Here is a 12435-nt window from a genome sequence, read left to right on the forward strand (position 1 = left end):
TAACGAAAGAGCCATCCATGACTGCTTGGGATGGGCCTATGAGTATCTTCATCAATGCCACAAGTCCAAAGAAGAGACTATTGTGCTAAAGCTTGATTTTTAAAAGGATTTTGACACCATTGAGCACAAAGCAATGTTGGATATTTTGAAAGCTAAAGGTCTTGGGGACAGATGGATCACATGGATCAGAATGTTTTTCTCCTTTGCTTCATCAGCTATTATGTTGAATGGTGTGCCTGGGAATTTTTTTTACTGTCTTAGAGGAGTTAGGAAAGGGGATCCACTGTCTCCTCTCCTCGTTGTCCTTGCATCTGATCTGCTTTAGTCAATCCTCAATAGGGCTATGCAACTTGGTTTGCTTTCATCACCTCTACAAGTGGATTCTTGCCCTGATTTTCCTATAGTTCAGTATGCAGATGATACTCTGGTTCTACTACAAGCAGATGCAAAGCAACTTCATTGACTCAAAGCTCTTCTCAACACTTTTGTTGATGCCACTGGCCTTAAGGTGAATTACAGTAAATCAAGTCTTATCCCAATTAATGTGCCCGAGGAGAAAGTGGATATTTTGATAAACACAATTCAATGTAAAAGGGAATTCTTTCCTTTCCAATACCTGGGGAGACCACTAGGCCTTCACAAACCTACTGTTGAGCAGTGCCTTTCACTAGTAACAAGATTGCAAAAAAAGCTTGTGGGTTTGTTCTCATTTATGACTCTGGGTGCTAGACTACTGCTGGTTAAGTCAGTTTTAAACTCACTTCTGATCTACTTCATGGGATGCCTTGATGTGCGTGTCACAATTAAAACCCAGGTAATCAAATATTTGAGACACTTTTTATGGAGATGCCCTGATTTAGAAGACCATAGACCTGCAATGGTGGCTTGGACTACTATCTATAGGCCAACAGATCAAGGGGGATTGGGAGTGCTGGATATTTTTGTGCAAAACAAAGCTCTACTGCTTAAGAATCTTCACAAGTTCTATAACAGGCATGATATTCCCTAGGTAAATTTGATTTGGGAATCATATTACAACAATGGTTCACTACCAGGAAGTAGCTGGATTGGATAATTCTTGTGGAAGGCCAACCTTAAGCTCATTAATAATTATAAATCCTTGGCTAAATGTAATATTGGGGATGGAAGAAGTGCTCTCTTCTGGTCTGACCTATGTCACACAGCTTGCCTGTAGGATATGTCCCCTCACCTTTTTTTCTTTTGTGAAAAACAAGGATACTATTGTGCACTCAGTCATCCACACTGAATATCTGGAGGACCTATTTTATTTGCCTTTGACTGTGCAGGAATTTGCTGAGTTTGAATCTATGGAAGACATTTGCATATCCTTAAGAGCTTCTGAATTCCTTAATTGTACTGACACTTGGAGTTACATTTGGGGAAATGAGCAATTTTCTGTGCCTAAAGCTTATAGAATTATGACGAGAGTTAAAATTGTTCCCCAGCAATTCAATTAGATCTGGAATAGTTCATGTCAACCCAAGCATAAGGTGTTCTTCTGGAGGCTCCTCCATGATAGGCTAAACACAAGTAATTTATTAAGGAGGAAAAGGTTCCATCTTGACAACTACAATTGTGCTGTGAACAATTGCCAGCAAGAGGAAACACTACAACATCTCTTTTGGACCTGCCCCTTTACTGCTAAATGTTGGGACCTAGTGTGTCCCTTAAGACAAGCCAGTGTTTTAGTTCTGGAAGCTTTTGCTGACCTTAGGCAGAAATTGCATGTGCCTTTCTTCATGGAAATTATTACCATAGCATCTTGGGCCATATGGATTTCCAGAAATAACCTCATATTTCAAGCCATCCCTCCTAGCATCCAAAGGTAGAAAGCCATTTTCTTGGAGGAGCTCAGCTTACTCAGATTTAGGATTAAGAAGAGTTATGCTAGGGCTTATTGCTCCTGGCTGGATAATCTGATCTTGTAATTTTAGGTGGTTAGCTTTTTTCTATTTCTTTTTCTTGTTTTGTTTCTGGACTACCTCAAGACTTTTGTAATTTATGCTTTGATCTATTTTGCTCTTTACTTAAATAAATGAAAAATTGCAGTGGGGTTTTGCCGTACTGTGTATAGTCAAAAAAGAAAACTTAATATTGTTGCAATACGTAAAAGCATAATTTCCTCTCTCATAGTAATTTTCAGTAGCATCGTGAATGAATTGAACAATATAACTACAATATAAATCATTCTTTCATGATCCACACACATAGAAATTGTATTACTCTCCACATAAACAAATTTCTTCTCATCAATAATAGTGGTGGGAGCAAACTCAACAAAATAACTATCATGAGATTGAAAAATAAAATCATGATGACAAGTTTCATAGTTATTATCAGGGATATACCCCACGGTGTAACCCGGCTGGAAGTATAACCCGGCCGGACTTGGCGACTCACTAGTGACCCGCCCTGACTTGGTGACTCACTAAGTGACCCGCCTGGATCTCTCCACTCACTGATGACCCGGCCAGGCCTAGTGATTTATTGGTGACCCGGTAGGCGGGAAAGAGGAGCGATAACACCCGGTGGCCCAGAAGGCGGCTCATGGAAGGCCGACTCATGTTATGGTGGGCCGATTTAAGGCATAAAGGATATTTCCTTACCAAGGAAGCAAGACTAGGACTCCACTTGTAATAGATAGTCCTAATCCTACTAGGACTCTACATGTGACCTGCCCCTCCAACTTATATAAGGAAGGGCAGGGCACCCCAAGAGGGACAAGTTTTTCACAAGTTAGGTTTAGACAGACAAGTCAATAGCTCTCGAAATAGAGCACCCTTGTAACCGTGATCATCATCATCAATATCAATGAAGCAGGATGTAGGCTTTTACCTCCACCGTGAGGGGCCGAACCTGGATAAAACCTCGCATCTCTCATCCCGCTCAACCCCTCTCAATCCACCACATAGATGTGTTGGCCTCATGACTAAGTCCTGACACTAAGAACATGTGTCGTGACAATTCCACGACAGTTGGCGCCCACCATGGGGCCTGCGTACGGTGGTGTTGAGTTCTTGGAGGGATCTTTCTCAGGTATCGAGAAGTTTGTGATTTTCTAGATGAAAAATAACCGGTTTGGAAGGATTCACATCAACGACAAGTTTCAAGATTGAAGAAGATTTACACAGCAGTATATACAAGATTGAGATCGAGAAAGATTTAGGGTTGCATGTATGCATCGCCACGTCCTACAGCCGGCCGAAAGCTGACAGGAGATGTTTTCGCCTGTGCGCCGTCCACGCCGCCGATCCGCCGAGACTGATAAGAGATCAGTTTCGCCAAGATAAGCCGCCACTTTATGGTAATCTGCAAGTCGTCGTAGCTACTTCGAATAGGACCGTCCGAATCCGAGTTGATTGGAGATAGCAATCATGTATCACGCACGGCGGCGGTTTATGGCCTTGCGAGGTTTCTCGATCAACCTAGCAAATGCGTATGATGAATCAAGTGTCGAGAGGGCTGATCGGGGTCACACGCATATGAATCAAATATCCATAGTGCCTAATGGATGCACATGCCATCCACATGAAGATCCCCTGTGCAGTCACAGTACTTGCATGGATTCCAGGGATAGATTTATGATTTATATATAAAAAAAGAAGAAGGGAGAAGCCACGATCTGGAGGGTATGGGCGTGGACTCGGGGTCAACCACCCCGGTTTGTCTTCGCCATGGGCACCCCGGCCTCAAGCCATTTTCTCCAGGTCAATGGCGAGTCACCCCCGACCTCGTTCAACCGCCTCTGCTAGGCCTTACATGCCCAACCTACCTCGCTCCGCTTCGTCGGGGGACACCTTACCTGTGGCCACGCCAAGTTGCTGTCGGTGTGACTCTGGAGTCGAGCTACCTCTGCCACGAGCCCGCTGGTCTCCATCATCGTTACAGTCGTGTCCACTTCGGGCCGGTTCTATTCAGTCACTCCGGATTGCCGGTGCTGCCAGCCGGCTCACACCGACGGGTTTTCTCCACATCGATTCGCCCCGGCCGTGCCCAACCTCCTCTGCTTGCCGTGGATTCTGCGCCCGCCGACCCAAGCCATCGCCTCCGCTCCGCGAGCCGCTGCTGGCCAGTCTCCAAGTCGTTTTGCTGCAAGCTGCCGCTGGCCGGAGCCACTGTTGTGAGCCTCTACGGAGCCATCGATGCTCCCTGGCCTGAGTCGCCTCGCCTCCAAGTTTCACCGACGCGTCTCCGCAGCCGCTGCCGAGCCGTTTCCGCTTTGGTAATATCCAACGTCGTGGCCTTGCCCACCTGGGTCGACCCGCTGCTCCTCCGCTGCTGCTCCAGGCCGTTGGCGAGCCAACCTGGCCTTTCCACTTCTCTTTGCTGAGCGCGCGCCCCCTGCCATGGCCTTGAGTCGCCAGGCGGCCTCAACTTTGCCTCAGAAGCTGCGCTGGGCTGCCGCATCCCTGAGTCGATGGAGAACTGCCTCAAAACACCTGCGGGCCACCATCGGGTGCCGAGCTACTGTGGCCCTCGTTGTCGAGCCGCCCTGTGGCGTCGCCGCGATTACGAGCAGCCGCTTCCGAACTTGGCCTTGCCCTGCCTGCGTTCACTACCTACTGGGTCCGCGACCCGCTGGCCCCTGTGCCAATTTCAACGAGGCTGCTTCTGTAAAAAAGATGAGAACATTGAAAGTCAGAGTAGATGAAGCACGGGATTTACAGAAATCTACAGACACATTTAAAAAAAAGAGACTGGGCTATTTGGAACCACTAAAAGCTATGCACAAGGATTTTTTTCTCTTGCAAGGAGTTTGTCAATTGCTTAGATCCAATTATGACCTGCATATGACGAGATCAAGATGTTTATCTCACGGCTGCAACTAAAAAGAGAATGCTGATGAGTCCAGTGCTGTCAATGACGCAACCAGAGAAGAGGTTACCCCATACAAATCGGCAATTTCCTGGTGGTTTTTTCCGTAGTTGTTATCATCCGTCAATGATGAGTTGGACATCAGTACCGAAGCATATGGATGGACGTTACCATTGCTGCTTCACCTCATGTGGTGAGTCGTACTATGCTGTGTTTAGCCGCCTCTGCGGTATTGAGCCGCCGAGAGTCACCAGTCTGCCTGAGCCGTCAGGGCTATATTGAGTCGCCGGTCTACCTGAGCCGCTTCTGTCACGTGGAACAAATCATCCGTCATCTGAACAAATAAGGTGATATCCATTTAAATTTATCTTATTAGCATATATTATTTTTGTCAAAGAGCAGTTTATTTTTACCTTGGTCTGCGGTATTGTTTATGCAGGACAATTGTTCACCGCAAGAGCATTGGTCGTGGCATGGATGTATAGCTCGCGCTACCATTATTATGCGCCCGCTTCTGACCGTGCCATGATGTTCAATGAATATATGTGCAAACCACCATTTTTATGGCCCAATTTACATCAATATGGCATGGTTGATTCGCTTGTCCGCACGGCTTACCGCGCCTGTGATTGCCTCATCCGTCCGCACTGGCTTACAACGCTGCGGCCAACTCTCTCATCCACGTCGGCTTACAAATGTTGTGGCCGACTCTCCTGCCTGTACCGGCTTACAACGCCGCGGCTGATTCATCTGTCTGCTCACGCGGCCGACTCACCCATGATTGGCTTTAGCTTCACCATAGTGATCATCAACTCCATGGCGGATAATTTTCGGCCTAACATATCCATCCAACGTATTTTTATATTACATAATAATCTCTTTAAAATAAGCAATTACTCTGCCTTGCGAATTCTTTAATGCAGGACAAGTTGTCTATTGCAAAAGGGACTATTATCTCACTGAGCTATTGATGACTTATACCGGTTTATATCATGGTCAAATATGGAGAATCTCAAGACAACTCCTCGAGTCGTCTTAAGACTCGGGGACTACAATGACATGACTCGGCAGAATTGGCCGGTCTCAGTGATTTCAAAAACTCCGGGTCATTGGAGGAAAAATAACCCGACCCCGGAGGCTACTGCCCTATTAGTGAAAATTTAAAAGGCCATCAGAAAAATTTCGGCTTAAAAAGAAGGATTCCGGTTCAAAATCCGGCTCACGGGAAATCTGTCTCCCACAAAGCACTCGAGCTCTCAATATCCGGTTTAAAATTCCGGCTAGAAGAATTTATCTCTCGCAAGGTTCAAGTTCTCAGAAAAAATTAAAGGTTGCCAAAGAGAACTTGCAGCTATGATGCACGATTCAAACATGAGTATCCTGCCTTATGGGCTTATCTTGGTCACTTGGGGGCTTCCTGCTCATATTTGAAGCATAGCTGTGAATATCCCTCTTGATCGGCTCAACGCCACACTTGTCAGTATGTCACTTGGGGGCTTCCTGTTCAAACATAGGCGTATTCGACCAAAGAGAACATAGCGTTAGTACCCTCTTGACCAAGTTTGTTCAAACATAGGCGTATTTGACCAAAGAGAACATAACCTTTCCGGATCATCCTACCTGTAACCAGCTCCTTCAACTCCATCAGGTAATCCTGATTGACCCGCCGAACTCTTAACGATCAATCTTTACGCCGTATTCGACCAAGATCTGAGCTCGTTAAGGTTAGAACGTCGGTTTGTCATGTGAGAGAACGGCTTACAGATAGTCAGGATAGATCCAGGCTTCATAAGCCGCCTTCCTTGAAACTTGGATAAATTGGCCCGTGATGTATGCTGTTACTCTGACCCCGCGTACTCCTGATAAGTCTATAAAGCAAGACCTGAATTTATCTGGGTTCAAATTTCGATTGGGTACTGTGAGTCAGGCTCACGGAAAGCACGTACCTTCCAGTGGCTCAGGCTAGTTTCATCGAAGAAGACACTTTGGCTTGGTGGCCTACAAAAGCCTCAAATTTTTTGATTTCTTATTCTTTCATCTCTTTTTTGCCATCTGGTTTTTACAATCGGGCCAAGCTGCCCTACTTATGGCTAATGTTTGAAGCATCTTTTGGGTCTCTACAACCCGCCAGGATGGCAGACTCTAAGTCGTCAGAGCATCAACATCTTATTTGAAGAACCGGTTTACAAACTAGGTTATATTATTCAAATCTTTAATAGCCAACATGGCTAGATTTTTATTATGGTTATCAATAACCAATATTATGATTGAGGTTTTCAAAGTCACTTCAGCGCAATGGCTATTATTTTATCAATGGATACAATTTATTTTACAATGGAAGGAATAGTCCCAAGTTGCTGCAGGCTTACGGCCCGACACTTGGGGGCTACATTATTCAGGTTGAGATTACATCAAATATGCAAGTCCCATGTCACTGCCAGCATGCACCATGGCACTTGGGGGCTAATGCAAAGTCATTTTTTGCTCACCTTATTCAAGACCCGACTCATCACATTGTAATGAGCTAGCCCTTGGGGGCTACCAATTGCTCCTGTCAACAATTTAAGGTACACAAGTCTTAAATCCATTATATTGAAAGGTCCACTACTCAGTTGGAAGAGTACAAAGCTCTTAACACTACAAAAAAAGACACATCCGTGACATTTTGGGCCGAACACAAAAAATTCTGTCATACTTATGACACTTCTATGACGATAATTGTGACAAAACCTGGTATCATCATAGATGTGGTGGGATCCTACTTCTATGACAAAAAATCATGACAGAAAATGGGCTTTTCGTCTTGGGCGGGTCGGAGACGCAACTGCATGACATTCTTTGGGCCGTCCATGACGGAAAAAACCATGGTAGAAGCGAGGGCGAGGAAAATATCGGGGTGTTCCAGGTTACGGTGGGTGGTCGGGCCGAGCGATGCACGGAGGTTTGCGCGTTTCTCTCGTACACGCACACGCGTGGGTGCGAGGCGTTGGGCTCTAACTGAACCCGAGCAAGGCGTTCACCTACTAAACCCGAGCGATTGCACTGCAGGCTACGCGTTACTGAACCCAAGCGATCGATCGATGGCTGTTAACTGAACCCGATCAAGCGATTCCTTCGCTACTGCTGCTAACTGAAGCCAATCGATGCTGCCTCTGGATGAACAGTGAGTGTTGCTGGGGGGTTAGGATGAACAGTTCCCGGTGGGGGTGGATGAACAGGACCCCGTGGTGTTGTCTCTGGATGAACAGGACCCCGATCGATCGAGCCGGTGGAGAGCTGGATGAACAGGACCCCGTGGAGGGCTGGATGAACAGTAGCCCGCAGAGGGGTGGTTGAACAGGAGTCCGTGGAGAGGGCTGGTTGAATAGTAGCCGGTGGAGTAGCGTGCGGTGGAGGCTGGATGAATAGGAGCCCGTGGATGAATTGTCGCAGGTGGAGGCTAGAGGAGGTCGACGGTGGATGAACAGTAGCCTGTGGAGGCCGAAGGGGGTCGACGGTGGAGATGAACAGTATACCGTGGAGTCCCGTTTTGCGGTACGCCACACCCCTCTCGATGAACAGGACCCGTTTCGACCGTAGCGCTCCAACACAAGTCTGTTTCCTCCGTTTTGCGGTACGCCACACCCCTCCTGATGAACAGGACCCCTATTTCGACCGTAGGAGGTCTGTTTCCTCCGTTTTGCGGTACGCCAGACCCCTCCCGATGAACATGATCCGTTTCGACCATGGCCGGTCAAACACAAAGCCGTTTTCTCCGTTCTGCGGTACGCTAGGCCTCATTTCCATCGGCTGTTCCGTCCAAGCCCTCCCGATGAACACGACGACGCATTCCGTTCCGACCGAGCCGGTTGGCTCCCCCATGAACACGACGACGACGCAGTTTCTCCGTTCCGACCCAGCCATGTACACGAGCCCTGGCCGTATGTATGCGCGAGTAGGCGTTCGAGACCCTGCCCGTATGTACGTACGTGGCCATATTTTCTTTCTTGCACACTAGCCACTGTACGTACGTGTACATGGTACATGCACGCCTCTACTACGACACGTGCGTGCTCTACATCGACCAGTATGTACGTACACGTTCGCGACCAGAATGACAACGCTACATACGCTTTGACCAGGTGGGTCCCAACTGTCAGGCACTTCCTTGCGTGTGAAGATATAGCTGGTGGGTCCCAGCAGTCAGGGGGTGAATCAATTTTTTTTCCCGAACGCACTTCCTTGCGTGCGAAGATGTAGCTGGTGGCTCCCAGCACTCAAGGGGGAAACATTTTTTTCGCGAAATACGGTGGCCCGTCCGGTGGGTCCCCGCTGTCAGGTGCATGAATAATTATTTTGCGCGTAATAAGGAGGCACTTCCTTGCGGCTGCCATGGACCCAGCTGTTAGCCTCTCCACGTACAATACTCTTCCGATGAAAGTCGGTCGTTAACAACATTGACCACGCCGCGCTGAGAGCACCAAGGCGGTGGACGACGGTGAGGCCTAGGAAGGGGACGACACGGAGCCAGGGAAGGCGCGGTAGTGGATGCCCACGCAGAGAGGAGTACGAGGGTTCACTGGTTCGGCTGCGGTGTGACGCTGCCGTCGCCGCAGAATAACAGGGGGTGTGGGTGAATAGAAGGATGGCCTGGCCAACGGTGGGAGCAGTAGGGGGCGGTGAGGCCTTCGCGACAGCACAACCGGCCATGGGAGGTAGGAGCACGCGACACGACCAACGCTAGTTTGGGCGGTTGGAGCAAGAAGACCAGAGGTTGAAGAAGCACTACGACCGTTGGATGGACATCGTACGGTCACTGGAGCTAGAATCGTTCATATTGACTAAGTTCACAAAGCCCTCCGTCCCTGTCAACTTAGTAGGCCCACAAGTCAGCCTCCCATTGTGGTGGGTCTCAGCTGGCAGGGGGGTATTCATTTTTTTGTGCGCAATAAGGAGGCACTTCCTTGCGTGCGAAGATATAGTTGGTGGGTCCGACCTGTCAGCAGAGGGAACATTTTTTTCGCGAAATACAGAGGCCCTTCCGGCGGGTCCTAGATGTCAGGTGGAGGAATCATTATTTTGTGCGTACTAAGGAGGGATTTCCTTGTGTGCGGCCGTGGACCCAGCTGTCAGCCTCTCCACGTACATTCCACTTCTGATGGATGTCGTTCATTGATCACGTTGACCACGCCGCGCCGAGAGCACCAGGGCGGTGGACGACGGTGAGGCCTAGGAAGGGAACGACACGGAGCCGGGGAAGACACGATAGTGGCTGCCCACGCGGTGGAGAGTACGAGGGTTGACTGGTTCGGCTGCCGTCACCGGAAAATAACAGGAGGTGTGGGTGAGTAGAGGGATAGACAGGCCAGAGATGCAAGTATATGATGGGGCCGTGAGGCCTGCCCGGCAACATAGCCGGCCACGAGAGGCGGGAGCAGGCGGTTCCGACGGCGCTGGTTTGGGCGGCTGGGGCAGGAAGATCAGAGACTGAAGAAGCACGATTGCAGTTAGATTGATATTTAACGGTCTGACGCTGGTAGAGTCGATTGTGGACTATGTTACTTTTTTGAGAAACCTTGTGTACGCATGAACTTAGTAGGCCCACAAGTCAGCCTCCAAATCTGTGGCAGACAACATAGAGCCCATTTGCTATTTTTTAATAATTTGCAGCCCATTTGCTAATTCTTAAGTAATTTATTACAACCCATTTTCTGTCGAGGACCACGATCAAAAAGTTCAACCTTATTTTGCATATTTCGGTGGAGTCCGAACTTTTGTAATCTCGAAATGATAAATATTTTTAAGAACTTATTGATTTGCCAAAACAATCATTTTGTTTTTTAAGAAAATAAGACGTGGGACAATTGAGTTGGTTTATGGGAAAACTAGTGGTAAAAAAATCAGCGCTGGAAGGGAAAACAACAACAAAAATAAGGATGTAAATATGAAAAGGGAATTTTATGTATTTTCAATATAATGATACATGTATATGAACTAGTAAAACTATAGGTAGAGATTAGAAAACGGATGTAGGACATGCGTTTCAAGAGGAAAATAGAACTGGGCTATGTGTTTGATTCAGTAAAAAAACTGCCTGCGGATGTTGTAAGACAAAATATAACTAACGCTGGCGGGCCAGAGGCTAGTAGATACATGCTGGATCTTTGTGCCTCGTTGTCGTCATGGGCTGGGCATGTTAAAAACAAAACCAAGCCTAGGCAGTCTACAGCCCAGTTGAAACTTGCTCGACCTGAAAAAACAATATACGTGCTCAATAAACGAGAGAATTATGCAAGTACAGACTCATAACTGGGATGCAACAGGGATATTGTTTTTTCATCGTGATAATAAGTGCATGCACTTGTTTCGAAAAATTTGGAGAACTGGGAATTCCAACGGCAGGTGCTTATACTACCCATCAAATAAAAATCAGGTGCCTGCAAATTCGTTTCGAAACAAATGATTCAGCTTTATATCCATGTCGACCCTCGGCATGATGGTTGGAAGCAAATGCCAAGTTCATACCAAAAGATCGTTAACAACAATACCAACTCGGGGACAACAAGGTAGTACAAGTACAAATACCAAACTAACTTATAATCTTTTTACTCCTGGCCCTAGTGTTCGTATGGTAGAAGATCTTGTAGAGGACCAGCTCCGGCTCCTTCTCTTGATCTAGGTCCCCAAGGTGGTACTGGTGCATCACCCAGTTGGTCCTCTGCTGGTCGAAGTTCTTGTTAGTGTGCAGCACCAGAACCTTTTTGTTGCCCGTCTGCCGGCCATTGACCATCACCGACAAGGTATTGCCGGTGGTGTGCCACATCGCGTGCATGCCGCACTCCGACTGTATCTTGCGACGCGTCCACGTGCCCCTTTTGAATGCCCTGGAATTGCGCTGGAAGAATGCTTGCTTAGGCCACTCAGTGTGATACCTGCAGTATTGTCGAATACAAGTTTTAGTGTCGTAGTTGGCATTTTCATAACATCTTTGGCATGTTGCAGTCACTTGTTTCACTTTTTATTAACTGTCAAATTGTAATTGCTTCACCAAGTATGCGTCTAAAAAGAAAAATGGAGCTATAAAGAAAGGAATATGTTTGTGCAAGTAGACGGTCGATCGATGTCTTACCTGGAAGTTTCTCAGGATGGGTGTAGCATATGCCATGCTCGCTGTCGATGGTTGGTATGAACAAATCGATGAGAGGGTGAGATCTCGCTCTGTCAGCACTCACTTTGGCCTCAAGGTGCTCGATCAGCTCCTGATCCGTGGGATCGAACTAGACGCCAGCCGGCAGCACCGACCAATCCTTCTTCGACTTGCATCGGTTAATTCCAGTTATATGGTACTTAATGTATGATCAATCGACTGTTTTAAGTGAATGATGAAAGATTTCGACAGATAAGTGGTACTCCAAATCTGAAGTTCAGAATACCCGAACACGTTGCCGGGATTCTTGTGTCACCTCACGCGCAGCGTGTTGTCACATCAATTCAATGTGTGGACATGATGAATAATTTGACCGACGTATACTAGTACTGCTACTGTACTACTTACTAGTCGTATTTAGTGTCACATTTTAACCATCGGTTTAACTAACAAGTACACACTTGAAGCCTAAT

The sequence above is a fragment of the Triticum dicoccoides genome, chromosome 7A (genome assembly GCF_002162155.2).
Source record: "Triticum dicoccoides isolate Atlit2015 ecotype Zavitan chromosome 7A, WEW_v2.0, whole genome shotgun sequence".
Taxonomy (NCBI): domain Eukaryota; kingdom Viridiplantae; phylum Streptophyta; class Magnoliopsida; order Poales; family Poaceae; genus Triticum; species Triticum dicoccoides.